The following is a 27578-nucleotide window of genomic DNA, read 5'->3' on the forward strand; positions in this document are numbered from 1 at the left end:
AAAGTGATGGACAGACAGGAAGTGAGAGAGATGAGAAGCATCAATTCTTTGTTGCAGCACCTCAGTTGTTCATTGGTTGCTGTCTAATATGTGCCTTGAACAGGGGCTCCAGCCAAGCCAGTGACCCCTTGCTCAAGCCAGTGACCTTGGGCTCAAGCCAGGGACCTTTGGCTTCAAGCCACTGACCTCTGGTCTCAATCCAGTGACCATGGGTCATATCTATGATCCCACAATCAAGCCAGCAATCCAGCACTCAAACTGGTGAGCCTGTGCTCAAACTTGCAACCTTGGGGATTTGAACCTGGGTCCTCTGCATCCAAGGTCAACATTTTATCCACTGCGCCACTGCCTAGTCTAGCTCAAAACTGTTTTTGTTGCATCAGTCACATGAAACCTGCTCTGTACTTTAAATAGATATTTTCCCAAAATTCATGTCTAAAAATAAAATTAAATACAACTAAGTGAAGTTGAATACTTTAGACTTAAGGATGTAATTGAAATTTTTATTAGAAAGGGAGGATACTTAACTGCCTGTCAATATTAAGTTTTGTTTGATAACATCACAAGACAATAGTACTTGTGTTCTTCATTTAAAATGTTTAAAATTGAAAGATATGTTTATACTCTTTTTACGATATAAAATCCTCCTAAAAATATTTGAAAGTAAGTGAAATTTGCCAATTTGAGAAATGTGTCATTGTAAATATATAAAAGGGAACAATTAATAGGGTTGAAATATATTTATAAATCCAGGAAAAATTACAATGTATATTTGGATAGGTAGTACTTTTGGATTATATGTTCAAAGGCAGTGCAAGTATGACCATCAGTTCACACTTCTACAAATAAATGGTACCAGTTTTTACACATACTTGAAAGAGCAGTAGCTAGAGATACTAAACTCAGCAAGCTTGGCATCTTCTCTTATCTCATAATGTTTTGCGGAAGTATCAATTGCATAATAATAGAACTTCAAACTTAAAAATTACTGACTAGGTTCTATGTTTGCATGAACTTAAAGCACTGTTATAAATTAGTTACACCGTCATCTTAATGAATCTGCAGCAATTCTCTGAAGACAGAGGATGCCCATGTTTATAGGGAACGGTGGCATGAAGTAGAAAAGGAAGGTATGGGAAAGGGTGGAGGTGAGGGAGACAGCAGTGAACATCACTCAACAGCAGAGAATCCAAACACCAAAAACATGGAGTCAGACAACTAGACAGCCAAGAATCATGAGCAGACAGATGACAGAGAGATAAAAAGGCAAGAAATACTAAAAAACACTCAATAGCAATCATTTGAAAGAGATCAAAAGTCAAGAAATAGCAGGAAGTTTACTATATATATATTCTGCAATTCTTCATTAAGCAGGGCAAAAATTAATTATATTTTATGTCAAAACCACAGAGAAGATTTAAATTATTGAAAAACGTGTATCTAAATATATTTTATCAGGAAGAAGATGAGCGCACACACACACACACACACACTAAGTAGCTCAGAGCTCACTATGGGGCTGACGCACTCTAAAACAAATGAAAAGATTGACAGAGGATACGTGACTGGGGTGGGGACACACTGCCACATACAGAGGAGGTGTGACAGAATTGTGCACCTGAGACCTGCATATTTAATTAACCAAGGTCACCCCAGTACACTCAATAACAGATTTAAAAATATATAAAATAGAAGAAAAGAAGTATAGTTAATAAATTTTGCAAAACATTTAAATGATTATTCTGTAGATTTTAAAATAAAAATATTCTTGTTCCATGTAGAGTATTATGAAATATTTGTCATATTTAAAATGATCTTTGAAGGTTTCTGTATTTAATGTATGTATTCAATTCCAAGGCAGTATCTACATTGTCCAAAGTTGATACAAACATTGCACAAGAATTACTGAAGACGGCTCGTGTAGGAAAATAAGGATTAGGTTCTTATGTGCGTCTATTCACAATGCTTTTCTTCACAAATTAATTCACAACCATATTAAACCTGAGTGTCTGTTTAACTCATATCTGAATGAAGTTGAGTGAGTCAGACGAAGGGAAAGAAATGACAGTGAGGGAGGTTCTGAGTCACATGACCTCACTGTCCTTGGAGAAAACTTACACTCAGAAACTTTAAATGCCCTTAAACTTCCAGATACCTTAGTGATAAAATTCATTTGACAGAAAGGCTCTGCTTCTTGATTGCAACAACAAGAGACACGGAGAAATGGGAACAATCTGAATTTGGGGTTCACAGTTGAAAAGCCAAGACTGTGAGACAAATGTTGATAACCCCTGAGAGAGAAGACAGGGAATGAGGAACAGGTGAGGGAAGGACAGGGAAGGAGGTTAATCGGTACTTACATTTCTCCTCTTCACTGTTGGCTGAAAAGTAAAAGGAAGAAATAAACAACTCATTCCAAGTAAAAACACAATATCAGGTCAGAAGGAGAACAGAAATGGGCCCCTTTCCTCGTTCACTGTGGAGCACACGGGGACCCATGTCTGTGAAAGCAGGAACCCTGAGGATCCAAAGGACACCTCACCCATCAGAGTCAGTGCTGTTCTCCCTCCCCTGTCCCTTGTGCACAGGAAACTAAGTCAGGAAATAAAACAATGAGTATGTTAGATCAGAAATTGTGGGACATGCAATAGTAAGTGTACCCTGTTACTAGACTATCACCTTTTTCAGATTAAATAATATATATATTTACATGTGAGAACGAGTGAACAGGAATGAGGAAGAGTTTAGTACAGGCACCCATCTCAATAAAACTGTTTTTGTTGCACTCATATGAAACTTCTGTGTACATAGAGGGATACATTCCTAAAGACTCACCCTAAGGATAGAAAAATATAATGATAACTGTCATTAGGAAAAGACAGTATTATGCTTTGGATGATTAAATTTTATTCTTTTTGAAACATTGAGATGAATAATTTTTTTTGCATCCTTCACATAAAAAGTACAAGCCAGAGATACATTACTTCTCCACTTGCCTTAAGAAAGCTTTTCCTTTTGAAAATTGTTGTTTTAAGTGCATTTTGTCATTTAATAATGGTAAACAATAATTCCAAAGAATAAATATTTGCATACTTGGATATTCTTATAGGACAGAAACAATTATGTAAAATATCTAGATATCTTGGAACACCTGGTCATATAATCAAGGACAGTGGAAAGGTGATGACCTCCTCACATGTGACCAATGAAGGATATGTTTATCATGAAACAGGCTTTGAGAAGACAATGGAGAGAGACACTTAACGCTGAACATTTGGAGTCTTTTCTCTCCAGGGTTTAGAGAAAGATCGATTACATAGTTATGGTTCCTCAAAATTTGAGCACTTGATCGAAGTCTTGCTTGAATGTTTTCTAGAAATAATACATATATATATTTATAAATACAGACACTTACAGATACATATAACATACACATATATTAAAAATCATGTGTCTGTTGGCAAAAACCCCTCAGCTCACCAGTGTTTTAATAAAACTGAGTCAATTCTCTGCAAGACAGAAACAACCAATGTTTACATGGAGATAATTGTGTGAAATGACAGAAGAAGGAATGGGAAAGGAGGGAAGGTAGGAAACAGAAAGGGACAGAGCCCCACACGGGAGAAGTGCTGTCCTAGAGTCAGGTGGGGTCAGCAGACATCTAGGAAGAGGACAAGGCCATGGAGACTCGTGGTTAAAAGGCAGGACGTGTCCAGAAGAGAAATCAGCCACAGGTTTTCAGTGGATCAAGAGGAGAGATATCAGTAATTTACCTAATTTTCTCTTTAAATTCTCTGGAAAAAAAAAGAAAAGATCAAAATCAATTTCATGGCCAAACAAACTAGAAAAAGAATTCAACTTACACACGAATTCCCATTTATAATGAATCCTAACATATTTCAGAACACACACACACATCTCCCATGAATCCCCCTTCCACACACACGAGGCTCAGAGCTAACTATTGTCCAGAGGTATTCTGCAGTAAATAAGAACACGGTAAATGGAGTTAATGTAGTAAAATAATATAATCTTTTAAAATATAAGTTTTGGTGGTTATTAAAAAAGCTTTTCTTTTTAAAAAAGACTATATTGATTTTACAGTTAGAGGAGGAAAGTGGAGTAAGGGAATTTGACTTATAGTTGATTCACTTCCGTTGTACATTTTTTGCCCTATGTGCCTTCACCAGGCAAGTCCAGGGTTTCGAACTGGTGACCTCAGCACTTTAGGTCAACACTCAATTCACAGCGTCACCACAAGACAGACTAAAAATATTCTTGATGTATTTGATATATTTACATTCCTGTTATTCTGTTAGCTTTGTATGGTCACTGGCTACTTTAAAAACATATGTGAGTCTCACTGCTGCGGCAGCGACATGGTGCAGAGTGGCCACCACACTGTGGAAGGAGCACTGACACACAGCTCCTCCCAGTGACACAGGGTCAGGGTCTGGGTGCTGCATCCTCCATGTTTTTGTCCACAGATTGATTTTTAAGTTTATTGTATTTGAGTGTCTCTTTTAACTTAGTCCTGAATGAAGCTTATTTAATTCTCAGAAGTGCTGAGTGTAGGAGAGAGACAGGACTGGGATTCTCTGACTGATATTCTGTTTCTCATTGGTCCTTATTATGCCATTCCCTTAAGCGAGAAAGAAAGTATCTAAGCACATATGAATGAGAGGTTTTCTACACACTATAAGGAAGAGGCAGGTAAAGCTGCACATCTGCTAATGGTTGTTTCTGCAGCAAGTCACATCTGTTCCATAAAAAAAGAATATCTTCAAAATCTATTGCACTAAAGTCATACCTAAAATTTTAAAAACATGAAATGACATGTAGAGACATAAAGGTTTAAATAGATTTTGGAGTGGGGTAACAGAGAGTGGTGTAGAAACGTCTTAGAATAGAGATAACATACCTGTTAGAGATATGAGATAGATTTCACTCAAAAACATACGTATAAAGTTCCCAAAGGAAGAGCCATTTAGTGACTTAATCATTCCATTAATACAAATGAAAGAAGAGTGATAACCGTGATTGGAAAGAGAACATTTCCAGAGACTGTAATGTAAAATATTTACATAGTTGGGATCACTTGAGAACATGATTCAGGGAAGAAGGATTACATTTGACTACAGTATGGTCAGTATGCCTGAAAGTTCAGTAGAAGGAAGATCTTCAATCAGAAACCTTGAGATCCGATCTCTTCCCTTAAGAATTAGAATGTTATCATGTGCACAGCAATGGGCACTCAATATTTAGAGAACATGCTGGAGAACCCAAGGAAAAGGAAGTTTCTAGAAGATATCTTGAACAGAAACAAGCACATTCTTCTTAACCTAATCCTCTTCATTTCACCAACAATTATGTGAAATTATAGTAATCATCTGGCAGATAGAAGAAGCTTAAGAAAATATATCAAATAAAGAAAGAAAATGAAAAGGGTGGATGTGAAGGGTGAGAGGGGAGGTGAAATGAGAGGATTCTATGAAACAGAAATAAAAAGATGAAATAGCAAAATTTAAATTCATCAACAAAGAGCAAAGATAAAAGAGGGTAATGGTTTAAAGAACTAAGGAAGGTCAGGAGAAAAATATTTTCTATGAAATACATCACTGAAAGAATGTCAGTCTGAGAAAAGTTACCATTTTCTTGCTGAAGTTCATCTGAAAAAGAAATAGAAATTTTTTTTAAATATAAGTATAACAAACACAAAAAATTAAGATCAGTTGAAAATGGCCAATTTAAATTAAATTGGTGAGATGAATATAAAGGGAAAAGAGCAGAAAACAAATCAAAACATAAAAATTGGTAAAAGATCACTTTATTTTTAGGAAGTTAAGAAAAATAAGTAACATTTCTCAAGTGAGTCAATAAAAAGAAAGTGTTGAAGAAGTGTCAGAGACCACCTATATCTTTATCTCATATGCATTTATTTATGATTTGCTTAAGGTACATTACAGTGAACTGTAAGTTTCAGTAAATTAACTCATCCATTCAAACTGTCTTGTTTTTTTCTTTTGTTGTTTTTTATTCTTACAATGTGAGATACAGAGACTGATGGACGAATAGGAAGGAGAGAGATGAGAAGCATCAATATTTTGTTTTGGCACCTTAGTTGTTCATTGATTCCTTTCTCATATATGCCTTGACTTGGGGGCTACAGCTGAGACAGTGACCTTTTGCTCAAGCCAGTGACCTTGAGCTCAAACCAGAAAACTTTGGCTTCAAGGCAGGACTTCTGGTCTCAAGAGAGACCATGGGTTCATGTCTACAATCTCACACCCAAGCCAGCAATCCAGCACTCAAACTGATGAACCTGTGTTCAAGCTTGCAACCTTGGGGATTTGAACCTGGGTCCTCTGCATCCAAAGCCAATATTTTATCCTCTACACCACTGCCTGGTCAGCCCAAAACTGTTTTTGTTGCATCAGTCACATGAAACCTGCTCTGTACTTTAATGAGTTACATTCCTAAAATATATGTCTAAAGATAAAATGAATACAACTAAGTGAAGTTGAATACATTAGTCTCCAGAATGTAATTAAAATTTTCAATAGAAAGGAGGATATTTAACTAAATGTCTGTATTAAGTTTTGTTTGAAAACATTGCAAGACAATAGTACTTGTGTTCTTCATTGAAAATCTTCAGAATTGAGAGATATGTTTGCACTCTCTTTACAAAATAAAATATTTTCAGAAGTATTTGAAAGGAACTGAAATTTGTCAATTTGTGAAGTGTATCATTATAAACATATAAAAGGGAACTATTAATAGGGTTGAAATTTATTTTTAAAGCCAGAAAAAATTACAAAATATATTTGGATAGGAGGCACTTTAGGGATATATGTTCAAAAGCAGTGCAAGTGTGACCATCAGTTCACACCTCAACAAATGAATGGTACTGGTTTTTACACAGACTTTGAAAGAACAGTAGGTAGAGATACTAAACTCAGCAAGTTTGGCATCTTTTCTTATCTCATAATGATCTGGGGAAGTATCAATTGCATAATAATAAAACCTCAAACTTCAAAATTAGTGATTAGGTTCTATGTTTGCATGAACTCAAAGCACTGTTATAAATTAGTTATATCAATATCTTAATAAATCTGCAGCAAGTCTCTGAAGACAGAGGATGCCCATGTTTATAGGGAACAATGTCATGAGTTGGAAAAGGAAGGAATGGGAAAGGGTGGAGGTGAGGGAGACAGCAGTGAACATCACTCAACAGCCGAGAATCCAAACACCAAAAACATGGGGTCAGACGACTAGACAGCCAAGAATCATGAGCAGACAGATGACACAGAGATAAAAAGGCAGAGAATACTAAAGACACTCAGTACCAGTCATTTGAAATATTTCGAGATTAAAGGAACATCAGAAAGTTTACCTAACATGTTCTGAAAATCTTAAAGAGTGGAAAAATTTATTACATTTTGTGTGAGAAACTTTCGAGTAGTTTTAAATTATTGAAAAATTTGTCTTTAAATTTATTTTATCAGGAGGAGGATGAGCACACGTAGAAAGGCACACCCCAAGAATCTCAGAGCTCAGTATTGTGCAGACAGGTTGAAACATAAATGAAAAAGGTGACAGAGGATTTTTGACTGGGGTGGGGACACACTGCCACATACACAAGATGGATGTGTAATAGAATCGTGCACCTGAGATCAACTTACTGTCATTAACCGAGGTCATGATGATAAATTCAATAACACATTTAAAAATTTTAAAATAGAAGAAAATAATAATATGTAATGAATTGTGTAATATTTTTAAATATTCTGGAAATAGTTTAATAAAAATATATTTGATCCTTATTCACACTATGTGGACCACCAGGAAATATCGTGATATTTAAAGTGGTCTTTGGATGCTTCTATATCTTTACATATTTAGTTCTAATTGCAGTCCCTTCATTGTACAAAGTTGCTACACTCAGTGTAGAAAAGTTACTGAGAGACCACTTGTATAGATAAATACAGAATTAGGTTCTAATGTGGGTCTATTCACACTGATTTTGTCCACCGTTTAATTCACGAACTAACTACATCTGAGTGTCTGATTTAACTCATGTCTGAATGAAGCTAAGTGACTCAGATGAAGGAAAAGAAATGACAGTGAGGGAGGTTCTGTATCACATGACCTGGGCTGTCCTTGGAGAAAACTTACACTCAGAAACTTTAAAAGTACACAAACTTGCAGATATCTTAGTGATAAAATTCATTCCACAGAAAGGCTCTGTCTCCTTAATTTCAACAGGACAAAGATAGGGGTATTATCTGAGAAATAGAACAGCAAATGAAGGCATCTAATCAGAGTTAGAAGACCAAGACACTGAGAAAAGCTGGCTGGTCGCTGAGAATGACGATAAGGGAATAAGGAAGAGGTGAGGGAAGGACACGGGGAGGAGTTATCGGTACTTATGTTTCTCCTGTGCAGTCTGGGCTGAAAAGTAACAGGAAGAAATCAGCAACTCACTCCATAGGAAAACAAAGTATAGGGTAGGACGGTGAACGGAAACAGACCCCTCTCATAGTTCACTCTGGAGCTCACTCTGACGATATTTGTTCCAAAGGACACCTTACCCATCGGAGGCAATGCTGTGTTTACTTGCTTGTCCCTTGTGCACAGAAAACCAGATCAGGAAAAGAAACGAAGAGGGAGTTATGACAGAAAAGGTAGGATGTGCAATACTGAGCCTTCCCCTGTCACTGGACTATCACCTTTTTCAGATTAAAATACAGACATATTCACAGCGACACAGGGACCTAACCAGAGATGGGAAGCATACAGTAGAGATTTCTATCTAGACAAAACTGTATTTGTTGCAATAATGATATGACACCTGCTCTGTACATTAAAGAGATGTATTCCTAAAGACCATTTCTAAGGAAACAAGAACATCATTGAAATTGTCATTGGAAAATGACAATATTAAGCTGTGAATGATTAAGGCTTTTGATACATTTTGGTCAGGATTTATTTCTCATGTCCTTCACATATTCAGTTGAGATCAAAGATGTATTACTTATGATCTCACCTTAAGATATTTCACCCTTCTGCAAATTTTTTATTTTTAGGTGCTGTTTGACATTTGAGAACCGTGTAAAAAAATGCAATAAAAAAAAAACCAGACATGTTTGAATATTTCAAAAAGCCAGAAAAATTATGTGAAATATTTAGTTAACTTAGGACACCTGGGTCATATGATCAAGGACAGTGGAAGAGGGACACCCCACTCTGTCACATCTGACCAGTGAGTGATACAAGGTATTTATCATGACACAGGCTGTGAGAAGACAGTGGAGAGACATACTGAACTGTGAAATTTTGGAGTTTTTTCCTTTAAGGGTTTGGAGAAGAATCAATTACATAGTAATGGGCCCTCAAATGTGGAACCCGTAACAGAGGTCCTAAGTCTGAATAGTTTCTAAAAACTCCCACAAAAGTGTATCTATTTATAAATTCATATATATACGTAAATACATACATATACTGATATATATATATATATACACACTAAATACCATGTTTCTGTCTGCTTGAAGCCCTTTCCCTGACCACATCCCTAATGAAAATGCAGAAATTCCCTGCTTGACTGATGCAGCAAATTTTTGCAGGGAAGTAACTGTGTAAAATGACAGAAGAAGGAATGGGAAAGGAGGGAAGGTAGGAAGCAGAAAGGGACAGAGCCCCACATGGGAGAAGTGCTGTCCCAGAATCAGAGAGGGGACAGTGGTCATCTAGGAGGAGGACAGGCCAATGGAAGGCACTTGGATAAATAGACCAGGTTGTCAAGAAGAGAAATAAACCAAATGATTTCAAGTGAATCAAGCATAAAGGAATTTCAGTAGTTTTACCTAATTTCTTCTTAAATTCCTCTGAAAAAGAAAAAAAAATGTCAATGTCAATTTAGTGGAAATAACCACAAAAAGAATTCAAATTAACTGATAAACTGACATTGAAAATTTCCCCCGACCACATTTCAGATGAACACACACAAACACTCATCACATCACATGTCTGCCTTGCCCCCTATACAACGGCTTAGAGCTCACGACAGTCCATGAGGACTTTACAGTAAATAAGAGGTGAACAAGGGAGTTAATTTAGTAAAATAATACAAAATTATAAAATATTAGTTTAGCTGTTTAATCTATAAAATAATAATTTATGAAAAGGTTTTATTTATTAATACCACAGAGAGAAGGAGAGGGAGGTGACAGCCAAGAATATCTCCTCACAGCTGCTTCACTTTAGCTGTAGCTGCTGCCCTATGTGCCGTGTCCGGGCAAGTCCAGGGTCCAGCTGACAACCTCAGTGTTCCAGGTCCACGTTCTATCCCATGGGGTCACCAGAGACCAAGCTACATTTATGCTGGGTCTATTTAAAATATTCATGTTTCCATTATTCTGCTTTGTATGGTCATTGGACGCTTTAAACATGTCAGTGAGTGTCACTGCTGCGGCAGCGACATCGTGCAGAGTGGCTACCACGCTGTGGAAGGAGCAGTGACACACAGCTCCTCCCAGTGACATAGGGTCAGGGGTCTGGGGGCTGCGTCCTCCATATTTTTGTGCACGAACTGATTTTTTTCTTTTTATTTATTTATTAAGACAATTAAATTTAACAGGGTGATATCGGTCAACCAGAGGACATAGATTTAGAGAAATTACCTCTACATCATTTGGATAGTCGATTATGTTGGATACGCATCACCCAAAGTCAGGGGATGGGCTTAAAGAGAAACAAAATATATGATAACAGAAGATGATTTGACTTAGGGTCACGGACTGATTTCTAACCACACTGTATTTGAGTCTCTGTTTTAACTCATTTTTAAATGAAGAATATCATAATACACATGGTGCTGAATTCAGGAGAGCCTGGAATGGATTCTCTGATGAATTTCTGGACCTCACCATGCTTTTCCCAGAACCAAGAAATAAATATCTGCGCTCACATGTAGGAGACAGGTGTTCTACACTGTAAGGAAGAGGCGCAAAAGTCCACCTCTGCTAATGTTGTTTCTGCAACATGGACAAGTCTCGTCTACTCCATAAATAAATAATAAACCTGAGAATTTATTCCGCTGAAGTAATCACTACAATTTGAAAGTCCTTTGTGACATGTAGGGACATAAAGGTTTAAAATAAATAAAAAGGTGACAGAAAGATACGTGACCAGGGTGGGAATACACTGCCATGTACAGGTGACGTGTAATATTCAATAGAATTCTGCATTTGCACCTGCATGCTTATATTAACCAAGATCACGCAAATAAATTCAATAAAACATTCAAAACATTTTAAAATAGGAGAAATAAAGCATATTTCATGAATTCTGTAAAACTTTTAAAATATTTATTTGATATTTTCTAATAAAATTGGTTTTGATTTTTTTACTGTGTATGACCAGTATGAAATATTTGTCATATTTAAAATGGTCTTATATATATATAAATAGATATATAAATATATATGTGTGTATGCATCCATTTCTAATTGCAGTACCTACATTGTACAATGTTGCTACAACCGCTGTACACGAGTGACTGAAAGACTGCTCGTGTAGGTTATTACGGGGTCAGGTCCTTCTGTGCATCTATTCACAACATTTTTATGCACTAATTAATTCAAAATCTTATTGTACCTGAGTGTCTGTTTAACTCAGGCCTGAATGAAGCTGAGTTAAAAGAAATGACAGTGAGGGAGGTTCTGAGTCAAATGACCTGGGCTGTCCTTGGAGAAAACTTACACTCAGAAACTTTGAAATTTCTGAACTTCCAGATATCTTAGTGATAACATTCATTTGACAGAAAGGCTCTATCTCCTTGATTGCAAGAATAAGAAAAATGGTGGGGTAATAATAGGAAAATTGAACAGCAAATAGATATGGGAAATCATAATAAAAAGGCCACGATATGGGTGAAGACAGGGAATAAGGGACAGGTGAGGGAAGGACAAGGGGAACAGGTTATCAGTACTTACTCTTTCCCTCTTCACTGTTGGCTGAAAAGTAAAAGGAAGAAATAAACAACTCATTCCAAGTAAAACCACAATACTGGGTCAGAAAAGAATGAAATGGGTCCCCTTTCATAGTTCACTCTGGACCACATTTCAGATGAACACACAAACACTCATCACATCACACGTCTTCCCCGCCCCCTACACAACGGCTCAGAGCTCAAGAGGGTCCATGAGGACTTTACAGTAAATAAGAGGTGAACAAGGGTGTATAATTTAGTACAATAATACAAAATTATAAAATATTAGTTTAGATCAGGGCTCTCAAACTCGTGGCCGTGCGGCCCGCCCACCAATTTTGTGCGGCCCGCAGACTAATCAAACTTCGTGGATTAATCTGCGGGCCACACAAAATTGGTGGCCGGGCTGCATGCGGCCCGCGGGCCGCGACTTTGAGACCCCTGGTTTAGATGTTTAATCTATAAATTAATAATTTTTGAAAAGATTTTATTTATTAATATTACATAGAGAAGGGATGGGAGGCAGGAGGGAAGCGTGTGGACTCACAGCTGCTTCACTGTAGCTGTAGCTGCTGCCCTGGGTGCCGTGTCCGGGCAAGTCCAGGGTCCAGCTGACAACTTCTGTATCCCAGGTCCATGCTCTATCCCATGGGGCCACCAGAGGCCAAGCTAAATTTATCCTGGGTCTATTTAAATTATTCATGTTTCCATTATTCTGTTTGTTAGATTTATATGGTCATTGTATACTATAAACACATCAGTGAGTCTCACTGCTGTGGCAGCGACATCATGCAGAGTGGCCACCACACTGTGGAAGGAGCACTGACACACAGCTCCTCCCAGTGACACAGGGTCAGGGGTCTAGGGGCTACGTCCTTCATGTTTTTGTCCAAAATTGATTTTTAATCATAATGTGTTTGAGTATCTGATTTCTGAGTGAAGAATATGTTAATACTCATAGGTACTGAATTCAGGGGAGGGACAGGTCTAGGATTCTCCAACGGTGAATGTGTTTCTCCCTGGACCTTCCTGAGCCTCTCCCTGCACCAAGAACACAGTATCTGAGCTGACACACAGGAGACAGGTGTCCCACAAGCTGTAACGAAGCAGCAGCTAAAGCGTAACTTCTGCTAATGGTGGTTTCTGCAAAGTACACAAGTCTTGTCTCCTCCATAAACAAAGAATATACGTTGAAAATCTATTCCACTGAAATCCTGACCACTATTATGAGATAACCATGTGACATCTGGGGACATAAAGATTTAAAGTAAATAAAAGAGAAACAAAAGTAAATGTGACTGGTGTGGTGAACACCCTGCCACATAAGATTTTACAGAATCGCACACCTGAGACCTGCATAGTTTTGTTACCCAAGGTCACCTTACTAAACTGTATAAAACACTAAGAACTTGCATTTTTAATGAAGTATGTTAAAAATTTGAAAATATTTATTTAATTTTCTTAATAAAATTATTCTTGATCTTTTTATTCTATATATACCAGAATGAAATATTTTTCATATTTATGATCATCTTTGCATGCTTTTATATCTATCTGTCCACTTGTCTATCTTAATATATATATATTAATGTATTTAATTTTTTTTGCAGCACCTAAAGTGTAGAATGTTTTTACAACCACAATACAAGTGTTACTGAGAGTTCGCATAGATAAATACAAGATTAGGTTCTTCTGTGCATCTATTCACAATGTTTTTGTCCATCTATTCATTTTCAACTTTATTGTACCTGAGTGTCTGTTTTAACTCAGGGCTGAATGAAGCTGAGTGAATCAGATGAAGAGAAAGAAATGACAGTGAGGGAGGTTCTGATCACATGACCTGAGCTGTTCTTGGAGAAAACTTACACCCAAAATATTTTAAATAATCACATTTCCAGATATCTTATTGATAAAATTTATTTGACAGAAAGGCTCTGTCTTGTTGATTACACAACATGAAAACTGCAGGGGTCATAATGAAAGAAACTGAACAACATGTGATCACGGGGAATCAGAGTTGGAAGGCCAGTAAACCAAGACGGAAGGTCGATGGTGATTGAGGAAGAACAGTATAAGGAACAGGGGAGGAGTTACTGGTACTGACCTGTCTGCTGTCCACTCCCAGGTGAAAAGGAAAAGGAAGAAATAAACAAATCATTCCAAGTGAAAGCAGACTATCTTGGATGAGGAAGAAGAGAAATTGAATCCTTTTTGTAGTTCCCTCTGGAGCACACTGACACATATTTACAAAAGTAGTAACAACGAGATTCCAAAGGACAGGTCACCCATTGGAGGTAATACTGTTTCACCTCCCCTGTGCCTTGTGCACAAGAAACCAGATCAGGAAATAAAACGATAGGGGAGGCAGGTCAGAGATTCTGGGGTGTGCAACACTAAGTGTTTCCTGTCACTGGGCTATTAACTTATTCAGACAAAAAACACATGTATTCAAATCTGAGCCAGGTACTTCACCAGCGATGAGGAAGTGAACAGTGGAGACATCTATCTCCACAAAACAGGTTTTGCTGTACTCATCACATGACACCTGCTCTGTACATTGGAGGAATGTATTTCTAAAGACCATTCATAAGGAAAAAATACGACTGTAACCGGGATTAGGAGAAAACTATTTTAAGCTTTCAATGATTAAATTTTTTATGAGACATCATGATCAATTATTTTCTCATACCCTTCACATAAAAGATGCAGATCAAAAATATATCACTTTTCCATGTGCCTTAAGACACTTTATTGTTCTGTAAGTTGTTTAATGTTAAGTGCTGTTGTCGTTTGATGCTGATTTCAACAATAAAGCTAAAGAATAAAAAACGGGCATGGTTCAAATGATGTGGAGATGTTTTCTCTAAATCTATGCACTCTAGTTGACCAAGGTCACCCTATTAAATTGAATGATCTAGGCCCTGGCCAGTTGGCTCAGTGGTAGAGCGTTGGCCTGGTGTGCAGAAGTCCTGGGTTCGATTCCCGGCCAGGGCACACAGGAGAAGCGCCCATCTGCTTCTCCACCCCTCCCCCTCTCCTTCCTCTCTGTCTCTCTCTTCCCCTCCTGCAGCCGAGGCTCCATTGGAGCAAAGTTGGCCCGGGTGCTGAGGATGGCTCTATGGCATCTGCCTCAGGTGCTAGAGTTGCTCTGGTTGCAACAGAGCAGCGCCCCAGATGGGCAGAGCATCGCCCCCTGGTGGGCGTGCCAGCTGAAGCCCGGTCCGGCGCATGCGGGAGTCTGACTGCCTCCCTGTTTCTGGCTTCAGAAAAATACAAAAAGAAAAAGAAATTGAATGATCAAAAATATTAAATAATTCCACCAAAATGGGCACAGTTGGATACTTTTAAAGGACAGAAACATTATGAAAAATATTTAGAGACCTTGGTAAACCTGGGTCATATGGTCAAAGACAGTGGATGTCCCACTCTCTCACATCTGACCAGTGAATGATATCAGGTATTTGTCATGACACAGGCTTCAAAAACAAAATGAACAAAGACACTTAACGCTGAAAGTTAGGAGTCTCTCCTTCAAGGGTTTACCAAGAATAAATTACATAATAATGAGCTCTCTATCTTGGAATACTTGACAGAGGTCTTAAGTTTGAATATATTCCAGAAATCAATACATTCAAATTCATATATATACACATCTATATAAACTTATAATATATGTATGTACTAAAAATCACAATTCTGTCCACTTCCTACCCTTCACCTCACCCGTGTCTTAATGAAACTGACACAAGTCACTGCAGGACAGAGCAGCCAATGTTTACAGGAAAATAATTGTGTAAGATGAGAAAAGGAGGAATGAGAAAGGATGGGAGGTAGGAAACGGAAATAGATCTCTCACTGGAGAAGTGCCGTCTGACATCAGCGGTGAGGGCAGATGGTGGACATCCAGGAGAAGGACAGGTAACAGAAGGCATGTGTATAAAAAGGGTGGAAATGTGAAGGGGAAAAATAAAACAAATGTTTTCAAGTGGATCAAGTATAAAGGAATATCCATATTTTACCGAGTGTTTTCTTCAATTCTCCTAAAAAAGAAAAAAAAAAGGAAATGTCAATGTCAGTTTCATGGGAAACAACCTCAAGGAGAATTCAAATGTACTGACAAAGTCAAATTTAAAATTAAGTTAAATTCAGATGAACACAGGAACACACGTCAAATCACACATGCCACCATCAAATACACATCTGTATAATGACTCAGGCCCTGGCCGGTTGGCTCAGCGGTAGAGCGTCGGACTGGCGTGCGGGGGACCCGGGTTCGATTCCCAGCCAGGGCACATAGGAGAAGCGCCCATTTGCTTCTCCACCCCCCCTCCTTCCTCTCTGTCTCTCTCTTCCCCTCCCGCAGCCAAGGCTCCATTGGAGCAAAGATGGCCCGGGCGCTGGGGATGGCTCCTTGGCCTCTGCCCCAAGCGCTAGAGTGGCTCTGGTCGCGGCAGAGTGACGCCCCAGAGGGACAGAGCATAGCCACCTGGTGGGCAGAGCGTTGCCCCTGGTGGGTGTGCCGGGTGGATCCCAGTCGAGCGCATGCGGGAGTCTGTCTGACTGTCTCTCCCCGTTTCCAGCTTCAAAAAATACAAAAAAAAAAAAAAAAAAGACTCAGAGCTCACTCTTGTCCACAGTATTCTACAGTAAATGAAAAGGTGGAAAAGTTTATCTAGTAAAATAATATAAAAATTTAAAAAGTATTAGTTTTGCTCCTTAATTTATAAAATAATTCTTTTTTTTAAAAAAAAGCTTTTTATTTATTAATGCTACGGAGAAAATGGATGAGAGGCAGGAGGGAAGCTATGGACTCATAGCTGCTTCACTTCAGCTGTAGATGCTGCCCTGTGTGCAGTGTCCGGGCAAGTCCAGGGTGGAACTGGCCACCTCAGTGTTCCAGGTCCACGCTCTATCCACGGGGCCACCACAGGCTAGGCTGAAAATATTCTTGTTCTCTTTAAAATACTTATGTTTCTGTTACTTTGCTTGTTAGCTTAGTATGGTCACTGGATACTTTAAACACATCAGTGAGTCTCACTGCTGTGGCAGCGACATCGTGCAGAGTGGCCACCACACTGTGGAAGGAGCACTGACACACAGCTCCTCCCAGTGACACAGGGTCAGGGGTCTGGGTGCTGCATTCTCCGTGTTTATGTGCACAAACTGATTATTTTTCTTTTTATTTATTTATTAAGACAATTAAATTTAACAGGGTGATATCGGTCAACCAGAGGACATAGATTTAGAGAAATTATCTCTATATCATTTGGATAGTCGATTATGTTGTATACCCATCACTCAAAGTCAGAGGACGGGTTTAAAGAGAAACAAAATATAGGGTGACAGAAGATCATTTGACTTAGGGTCACGGACTGATTTCTAACCACACTGTATTTGAGTTTCTGTTTTAACTCATTTTTAAATGAAGAATATCATAATACACATGGTGCTGAATTCAGGAGAGCCATGAATAGATTCTCTGACCAATATCTGGACCTCACCATGCTTTTCCCAGAACCAAGAAATAAATACCTGCGCTCACATGTATGAGACAGGTGTTCTACACTGTGTAAGGAAGAGGCGCAAAAGTCCACCTCTGCTAATGGTTGTTTCTGCAACATGGACAAGTCTCCTCTACTCCACAAATAAATAATAAACCTGAGAATTTATTCCACTGAAGTAATCACTACAATTTAAAAGTACTTTGTGACATGTAGGGACATAAAGGTTTAAAATAAATAAAAGGATGACAGAAAAATACGTGTCCGGGGTGGGAACACACTGCCAAGTACAGGTGACGTGTGATAGAATTCTGCATTTTCACCTGCATGGTTATATTAACCAAGGTCATGCAAATAAATTCAATAAAACATTCAAAAACATTTTAAAATAAGAGAAATAAAGCATATTTCATGAATTCTGTATAACTTTAAGAATATTTATGTGATATTCTCTAAGAAAATTGGTTTTAATTTTTTTTACTGTGTATGACCAGTATGAAATATTTGTCATATTTAAAATGGTTTTATATATATATATATATATATATATATATATATATATATATATATATATGAGAGAGAGAGAGAGAGAGAGAGAGAAATATAAAATGTGTGTATGCATTCATTTCTAATTCCCGTACCTACATGGTACAAAGTTGCTACAACCACTGTACACGAGTGACTGAAAGACTGCTCGTGTAGGTTATTACGGGGTTAGGTCTTTCTGTGCATCTATTCACAATGTTTTTATGCACTAATTAATTCACAATCTTATTGTATCTGAGTGTCTATTTTCACTCAGGCCTGAATGAAGCTGAGTTAAAAGAAATGACAGTGAGGGAGGTTCTGAGTCAAATGACCTGGGCTGTCCTGGGAGAAAACTTACAGTCAGAAACTTTAAAGTTTCTAAACTTCCAGCTATCTTAGTGATAACATTCATTTGACTAAAAGGCTCTATCTCCTTGATTGCAAGAATAAGAAAAATGGTTGGGTAGTAATGGGAAAATTGAACAGCAAATAGATATGGGTAATCATAATAAAAAGGCCACAATATGGGTGAAGACAGGGAGTAAGGAACAGGTGAGGGAAGGACAAGGGGAACAGGTTATTAGTATTGACCTGTCTCCTCTTCACTGTTGGCTGAAAAGTAAAAGGAAGAAATAAACAACTCATTCCAAGTAAAAACACAATATTGGGTCAGAAAGAGAATGAAATGGAACTTCTCTCATAGTTCATTCTGGAGCACACGGGGACCCATGTCTGTGAAAGTAGGAGGATCCAAAGGTCACCTCACCCATCAGAGTCAATGCTGTTCTCCCTCCCCTGTCCCTTGGGCACAAGACACTAAGTCAGGAAAGAAAGTGAGGAGGGAGCTAGGTCAGAAATGCTGGGATGAGCAATACTAAACTTATTCCTGTCATTGAACTGTCACATTTTTTAGATAAAAAAGCAAACGTATTCACACAGTAGACAGGGACCTTATCAGCAATGAGGAAGATTTTCCTTTTGAAAATTGTTTTAAGTGCATTTTGTCATTTAATAATGGTCAACAATAATGGCAAAGAATAAATACTTGCATACTTGGATATTCTTATAGGCCAGGAACAATTATGTAAAATATTTAGACACCTTGGAATACCTGGGTCATATAATCAAGGACAGTGGAAAGTGATAGCTTACTCACATCTGACCAATGAAGGATATGTTTATCATGACACAGGCTTTGAAAAGACAATGGAGAGAGATACTTAACACTGAAAGTTTGGAGTCTTTTCTCTCAAGGCTTTAGCGAAAGATCAATTACATAGTTATGGGTCCTCAAACTTGGAGTAGTTGACCAAAGTCTTGCTTGAATGTTTTCTAGAAATAATAAATATATATATTTATAAATACAGACACTTACAGATAAATATAACATATGCATATATTAAAAATAATATGTCTGTTGGCAAAATACCCCTCAGCTCACCAGTGTTTTAATTAAACTGAGTCAATTCTCTGCAAGACAGAAACAACCAATGTTTACAGGGAGATAATTGTGTGAAATGACAGAAGAAGGAATGGGAAAGGAGGGAAGGTAGCATACAGAAAGGGACAGAGCCCCACACGGGAGAAGTGCTGTCCCAGAATCAGGGTGGGGACAGTGGACATCTAGGAGGAGGACGGGGTCATGCAGGTTCGTGGTTAAAAGGCAGTGTGGGTGGAGCACAGGGCACATTCCTAGCAGCTGTGGCTGATGCAATGCTGTGAGAATACTCCAGCTCCCAGAAGCCTCCTAGGCATACCCAGCAAGGAAGCTCGCCCGCTATAAGGAAGTGACTCAGTGCCAACCAGGCAGCTCCCTGATCTTTTCAGTCATTAGCTTTGAAGAACACGCTGTAACACCCTATAGGCTGAACCTGTGTATATAAGCTAGCTTACTTCCTGAATAAAGTGGATCTGCGTCACTGAACCTGGACCCCAGACTAGGGTCTCTGCATCCCCATTGTCCTCAGCCCTGGTGGGCCTTGTCCACAAGGCAGGACGTGTCCAGAAAAGAAATGAGCCACAGGTTTACAGTGGGTAAGAGGAGAGATATCAGTAATTTACCTAATTTTCTCTTTAAATTCTCTGGAAAAAAAAAGAAAAGATGAAAATCAATTTCATGGGCAACAAACCAGAAAAAGAATTCAACTCACACATATATTCCCATTTATAATGAATCCTAACATATTTCAGAACACACACACACATCTCCCATGAATCACCTCTTCCACACACACTAAGGCTCAGAGCTAACTATTGTCCAGAGGTATTCTGCAGTAAATAAGAACAATGTAAATGGAGTTAATTTATTAAAATAATATAATATTTTAAAATATAAGTTTTGGTGGTTATTATAAAACTTTTCTTTTTAAAAAAGACTATATTGATTTTACAGGTAGAGGAGGAAAATGGAGTAAGGTAATTTGACTCATAGTTACTTCACTTCAGTTGTACATTGCTTGTCCTATGTGCCTTCACCAGAGAAGACCAGGGTTTCAAAATGATGACCTCAGCACTTCAGCTCAACATTCAATTCACGGCGCCACCACAAGACAGACTAAAAATATTCTTGATGTTTTTGAGATATTTATGTTCCTGTTATTCTGTCTGTTAGCTTTGTATGGTCACTGGATGCTTTCAACACATCAGTGAGTCTCCCTGCTATGGCAGCGACATCATGAAGAGTGGTCCCCACACTGTGGAAGGAGCACTGACACACAGCCCCTTCCAGTGACACAGGGTCGGGGATCTGGGGGCTGCGTCCTCCATGTTTATGTCCACGAATTGATTTTTAACTGTACTGTATTTGAGTGTCTCTTTTAACTCTGTCCTGAATGAAGCTTATTTAATTGTCAGGAGTGCTGAATGTAGGAGAGACACAGGACTGCCATACTCTGACTGATATTCTGCTTCTCACCGGTACTTATTATGCCATTCCCTTAAGTGAGAAAGAAAGTATCTAAGCACATATGGAGGAGAGGTTTTCTACACAGTATAAGAAAGAGGCAGGTACAGCTCTACATCTGCTAATGGTTGTTTCTGCAGCAAGTCACATCTGTTACATAAAACAAGAATATATATTCAAAATCTATTGCCTTGAAATCATAACTATAATTTTAGAAACATGAAATGACATGTAGAGACATAATGGTTTAAATAAATTTTGGAGTGGGGTACCAGAGAGTGGTGTAGAAATGTCTTAAAATAGAGATACCATACTTGTTAGAGATACGAGATTGATTTCAGTGAAGAATGTAGGTATAAAGTTCCCAAAGGAAGAGCCATTTAGTGACTTAATCATTCCATTAATACAAATAAAAAAAGAGTGATTACTGTGGTTTGAAAGAGAAAATTTCCAGGTACTATCATGTAAAATCTTTACATAGTTTGGATCACTTGACAACATAATTTAGGGAAGTAGAATAGCAAACCTCAGGATGATACTTGACTACAGTATGGTCAGTATGCCTAAAAGTTCAGTAGAAGGAAGATATTCAATCAGAAACCTTGAGATCTGATCTCTTCCCTTAAGAATTAGATTGTTATCATGTACACAGCAAAGGGCACTCGATATCTAGAGAACATGCCGGAGAACCCAAGTAAAAGGAAGTTTCTAGAAGATATCTTGAAGAAAACAAGAAAACATTCTTCTTAACCTAATCCTTTTCATCTCACCAACAATTACGTGAAATTATAGTAATCATCTTGAAGACAGAATAAGCTTAAGAAAATATATCAATTAAAGGAAGGGAATGAAAATGATGGAGGTGAAGGGTGGGGGGGGGAGGTGAATATGGGACGATTCTACGAAACAGAAAAAAAAGATGAAATAGCAAAATTTAAATTCATGAACAAAGAGCAAAGATAGAGGAGGGTAAGGATTTAGAGAACTAAGCAAGGTCAGGAGAAAAACCTTTTCTATGAAATATATCACTAAAAGAGTGTCAGTCTGAGAAAAGTTACCATTTTCTTGCTGAAGTTCATCTGAAAAAGAGAATAGAAAACTTTTTTAAATATAAGGATAACAAACACAAAAAATTAAGATCAGTTGAAAATGGACAATTTAAATTGAATTGGTGAGATGAATATAAAGGGAAAAGAGTAAGCGGAAAATAACATAAAAAGTGGTAAAAGATCATTTTATTTTTTAGAAAGTTGACAAATATATGCAACATTTCTCAAGTGAGTCAAAAAAGGAAATTTGAAGAAGTGTCAGAGATCACCTCGATCTTTATCTCATACGTATTTATTTATGATTTTTTTAAGGTACATCACAGTGACACGTAAGTTACAGTAAATTCAGTCATCCATTCAAACTGTGTTTTTTTGTTGTTGTTTTTTCTTTTGTTGTTTTTTTTCTTACAGAGTGAGATACAGAGAGTGAAGGGCAGACAGGAAGGAGAGAGATGAGAAGCATCAATTTTTTGTTGTGGTACCTTAGTTGTTCATTAATTCCTTTCTCATATATGCCTTGACTTGGGGGCTCCAGCCGAGCCAGTGACCCTTTGCTCAAGCCAGTGACCTTGGGCTCAAGCCAGAAGCCTTTGGCTTCAAGCCAGGACCTCTGGTCTCAAAAGAGACCATGGGGTCATGTCTATGATCCCACACCCAAGCCAACAATCCAGCACTCAAACTGGTGAGCCTGTGCTCAAGCTTGCAACCTTGGGGATTTGAACTTAGGGTCCTCTGCATCCAAGGCCAACATTTTATCCACTACACCACCACCTGGTCAGGCGCAAAACTGTTTTTGTTGCATCAGTCTCATGAAACTTGCTCTGTACTTTAAAGAGATATCTTCCTAAAATATATAACTAAAGAAAAAATTGAATATAATTAAGTGAAATTGAATACATTAGTCTCAAGAATGTAATTATAATTTTCAATAGAAAGGAGGATATTTAACTTAATGTCTGTATTAAGTTTGGTTTGAAATCATTGCAAAACAATACTACTTGTGTTCTTTATTTAAAATCTTCATAATTGGAGATGACGTCAGAGTAATGGCGGGGTAGGAAGCGATACCAATAAATCTCCCCCAAAACTCAACAAGATCTTCAACCAGAAACAGAAAAACCTATCCTTGGAGCCTCCAGATGTTTCGCAATACACCCAATGGTATGATCGAGCGAAAAATTGGCTAAATATATAACCAAACCCCAAAGGAAATAGGGAGTAAGAAATGCTTCGCCTTACACACTAACCTAAACAGGGTGGCTTTCACTGGAAACTGAGAATATAGAAACTAAGGCGGGCAAAGGGGGTGAATAGATCCAGGCCGCGGCACAAACAGCCGAACCAGGCTGTGGCACGGAGATCCAAGCCGAGGAAAAACTGTTCCTGTGACAACCTGGGCAATACAGCTAACACTCGCGCCAAACCCAGACAAAGAAAGACAAGCGGGGCAGCCATTTTACCCGATCTCCTGGTCGGCATGTGCAGATTGTGGGCGAGAGATTCCTTCCAAAGCCCCGGGAGTGTGCACCCGTGTTGTACCACAGAGGGGCAGAGTCAAGGGCCTTTGTGTGAGCCTAAAGCGGAATCTCAGGCCGCCCCAGCGCCTTGAAAAAGCCGCACATGGGGACGGAGTGAGAGCCAATTCCAATGCTGGAACTTTTCAGTGCGGGCGGGGGGTTTCACTCAGAGGGCGAGACTTTGGTCTGACATCCTGGTCTGAACGTGCAGATAGTGAACGAGAATTTCCTCCGAGCACCCCGGGAGTGGGTGCCTGGCCGTGTTACCAGACAGAGTGGCAGAGCCAGAGGTCTTTGAGTGGGTGGAAGCCCCGGCTGATTATGCTAGCAGCTCTGATTGACTGAGAGCCCTTACCCAGAGCCCTGTGCTGAGTGGGAATAGAGTGGGGAGTGGCCAGCTCTTTGAGCCTCTTACAATCCAGGCAGAGGCAGCAGCAACCCCATAGCTGGATTATCAGGCTACTAATTGAGGAAGGAAAGACTAGGAGAGAGGCTCCAGGAACACGGACTCTCTCACTGTCGGAGCCTATAAATGCTAATGAGCCTCAACTGCCAACATGATTAAAGCACAATACATGACATCGCCATAGAGACTTATCAACTGGAAACCTCTACCTGAGCATGCCAAAGGGGCAGAACCCGGGGTACAGAGTCACCGACCAGGAAGAGGGAGAGAAAAGAAAAAGCAAGAAGATAACCTCTCAAAATCAAGAATAATCCTCAGACTTTATAACCTATCCCATTTTATTATATTTGATCGTTTGTTTCTCTTATCTTCATCCTTGATTTTTTTTTTCTTTCCTCCTCCAATTTGGTCGTTTAACTTTCTGCAGGTCTTACTTTCTCCTCTCCTTGAACTACACTACCCATAATTGTTACATCTCCCATTATCTTTTCTTTCCTCTTCCTTTCTCTCTATGAGGGTTGCACTCCAAAACCGTTAACTCTCTCTCTCTCTCCTCTTTTTTCTTTTTTCTTCTTTTAGTGGTTCCCTATTTTTTTTCTCTCTCTCTCTCTCTTTTCTCCCTCTATATTAGTTTCTTCCTTTCTCCTTTACATCTCCTCTCATTCAAACCTTAATAACGGACAAATTATCTTATCTGGGACTCAAACTTATGTTTGTGGCATTTTGGGGGGTTTTTACTTCACCTTTTTAACTCACTAGCAGTGCTCCCATCACTGGCTCTCCATTTTATCAAGCTCTTGTTCCACTAAATACAATAGTAATTTTTTAATTTGTCCCCCCATTTTCCTTTTCCCTCTTATTCCTCTCATCATAACTCTTAGTCAACCAACACCTAAACACAAATCATTTTATTCTTGATTCAAATTTTTTCATTATTTGCTTTTTGTGGGTCCATACCCCCATTTTTTATTTTTATTTTATTTTATTTTATTTTTGTCCCTTTATTACTTTTCCCCAATTAAGGCCATCCATTACAGGCATTGTTTGTTCTCTAAATACAATATAATACACAGTTCACCAAAAGATTTTCTCAAAAAAGAGGGGAGAGGAGAGGAGAGAAAAAAAGAAGGGGGGAATAATTTCCTTTTTTTTAAAATTTTTAAAAATTTTTTTTAATATTTTATTTTTCTTTATTTCATTATTAATTAAAAAAAACAACTTTTTCCGATTTTTTATTTTTTTAACTTTTTCTTCTTTATTAAATCTCATTAATACTATCAACAAAACCTCCCTCAGATGCCATTAAGGAAGAGAAAATCGAATATCATGGATACAAAAGAAAGAGAGGTAACACAGATAGATGAGGAAAAATCTATGGAGAAAAAAATTAATATATTGGAAACCTTGGAGCTAAATGACAGAGAATTCAAGCTAGAAATCCTAAAAATACTCAGAGATATTCAAGAAAACACAGAAAGGCAATTTAGGGAGCTCAGAAAACAACTCAATGAACACAAAGAATATATGTCCAAGGAAATTGAAACTATAAAGACAAATCAAACAGAGATGAAAAGCTCAATTCACGAGCTGAAAAACGAGGTAACAAGCTTAGCTAATAGAACAGGCCAGATAGAAGAGAGGATTAGTGAAATAGAAGACAAGGAACTTGAGGCACAACAGAGAGAAGAAGAAAGTACTCAAAAATTAAAAAAAAAAATGAGATAGCCCTACAAGAATTATCTGACTCCATCAGAAAGAATAACATAAGAATAATAGGTATATCATAGGGAGAAGAGAGAGAAAATGGAATGGAGAACATACTCAAACAAATAATTGGTGAGAACTTCCCAAGCCTGTGGAAAGAACTAAAGCCTCATATTCATGAAGTAAACAGAACTCCGAGTTTTCTTAACCCCAACAAACCTACTCCAAGGCACATCATAATGAAATTGGCACAAACCAATGGCAAAGAAAAAATTCTCAAGGCAGCCAGGGAAAAGAAGAATACAACATATAAAGGAAGGCCCATTAGATTATCATCAGATTTCTCAGCAGAAACTCTACAAGCTAGAAGAGAGTGGACCCCAATATTTAAAGTCCTGAAAGAGAGGAACTTTCAGTCATGAATACTATACCCATCAAATCTATCCTTCAAATATGAAGGAGAAATAAAAATATTCACAGATACAGAAAAGATGAGGGAATTTATCATCAGAAAATCCCTACTCCAGGAATTACTAAAGGGGGTTCTCCAATCAGATACAAAGAACAAAAAAAAACAAAGCCACAAGTAAAAGCTTCAAGAAGAACACAATAAAGCCAAATTGAAAGTGTAACACAGCAAAAAGAAAGGGGGGAGAGGATGCAGATTAACAGTAGCAAAGGACGATGGAGTGCAAAAGTACTCACAAAAAGTTCACTACAATGAACAGGGTAGGGACCGTTTTCATTACTTAAAGGTAACCACCATTGAAAAAACCACCACAGAAGCACATGAGATAAAAAAGATAGCAGCAGAGGAAAGATGTATGGAATACAACCAAATAAAAACAAAAGATAGAAAAACGAAAGAGAAGGATCAAACAAGACACAAAACTAACAGAAAGCAATCTATAAAATGGCAACAGAGAACTCACAAGTGTCAATAATTACACTAAATGTAAATGGATTAAACTCACCAATAAAAAGACACAGAGTAGCAGAATGGATTAAAAAAGAAAATCCAACTGTATGCTGCCTACAGGAAACTCATCTAAGTAACAAGGATAAAAATAAATTCAAAGTGAAAGGCTGGAAAACAATACTCCAAGCAAATAACATCCAAAAAAAAGCAGGCCTAGCAATACTCATATCTGATAATGCTGACTACAAGACAACAAAAGTACTCAGAGACAAAAATGGCCATTTCATAATGGCTAAGGGGACACTGAATCAAGAAGACATAACAAATCTTAATATATATGCACCAAACCAAGGAGCACCAAAATATATAAGACAGCTACTTATTGACCTTAAAACAAAAACTGACAAAAATACAATCATACTTGGAGACCTCAATACACCGCTGACGGCTCTAGATTGGTCATCCAAACAGAGAATCAACAAAGACATAGTGACCTTAAACAGAACACTAGACACCTGGATATGATAGACATCTACAGGACATTTCATCCCAAAGTGACTGAGTATACATTATTCTCCAGTGTACATGGATCATTCTCAGGAATTGACCATTTGTTGGGCCACAAAAACAACATCAGCAAATTCAAAAAAATCGAAGTTGTACCAAGCATATTTTCTGATCATAAAGATTTGAAACTAGAATTCAACTGCAAAAAAGAGGGAAAAAATCCCACAAAAATGTTGAAACTAAACAACATACTTTTACAAAATGAATGGGTCAAAGAAGAAATAAGTGCAGAGATCAAAAGATATATACAGACTAATGAAAATGACAATATGACATATCAGAATCTATGTGATGCAGCAAAAGCAGTGATAAGAGGAAAGTTCATATCACTTCAGGCATATATGAACAAACAAGAGAGAGCCCAAGTGAAACACTTAACTTCATACCTTAAGGAACTAGAAAAAGAAGAGCAAAAACAACCCAAAACCAGCCGAAGAAAGGAGATAATAAAAATCAGAGCAGAAATAAATGAAATAGAGAACAGTAAAACTAT

The 27578-nt window shown here is 38.0% G+C and overlaps 1 protein-coding gene across 1 annotated transcript in view; it reads right to left on the bottom strand.

Annotated features, from left to right (window-relative positions):
• The window catches only part of LOC136387791 (butyrophilin subfamily 1 member A1-like), a 330439-nt gene that overhangs the window by 188998 nt on the left and 113863 nt on the right, over window positions 1–27578 (bottom strand). The window lies entirely within an intron of this gene.

This window comes from Saccopteryx leptura, chromosome 1 (assembly GCF_036850995.1).
Source record: "Saccopteryx leptura isolate mSacLep1 chromosome 1, mSacLep1_pri_phased_curated, whole genome shotgun sequence".
NCBI classification, from domain to species: Eukaryota; Metazoa; Chordata; class Mammalia; order Chiroptera; family Emballonuridae; genus Saccopteryx; species Saccopteryx leptura.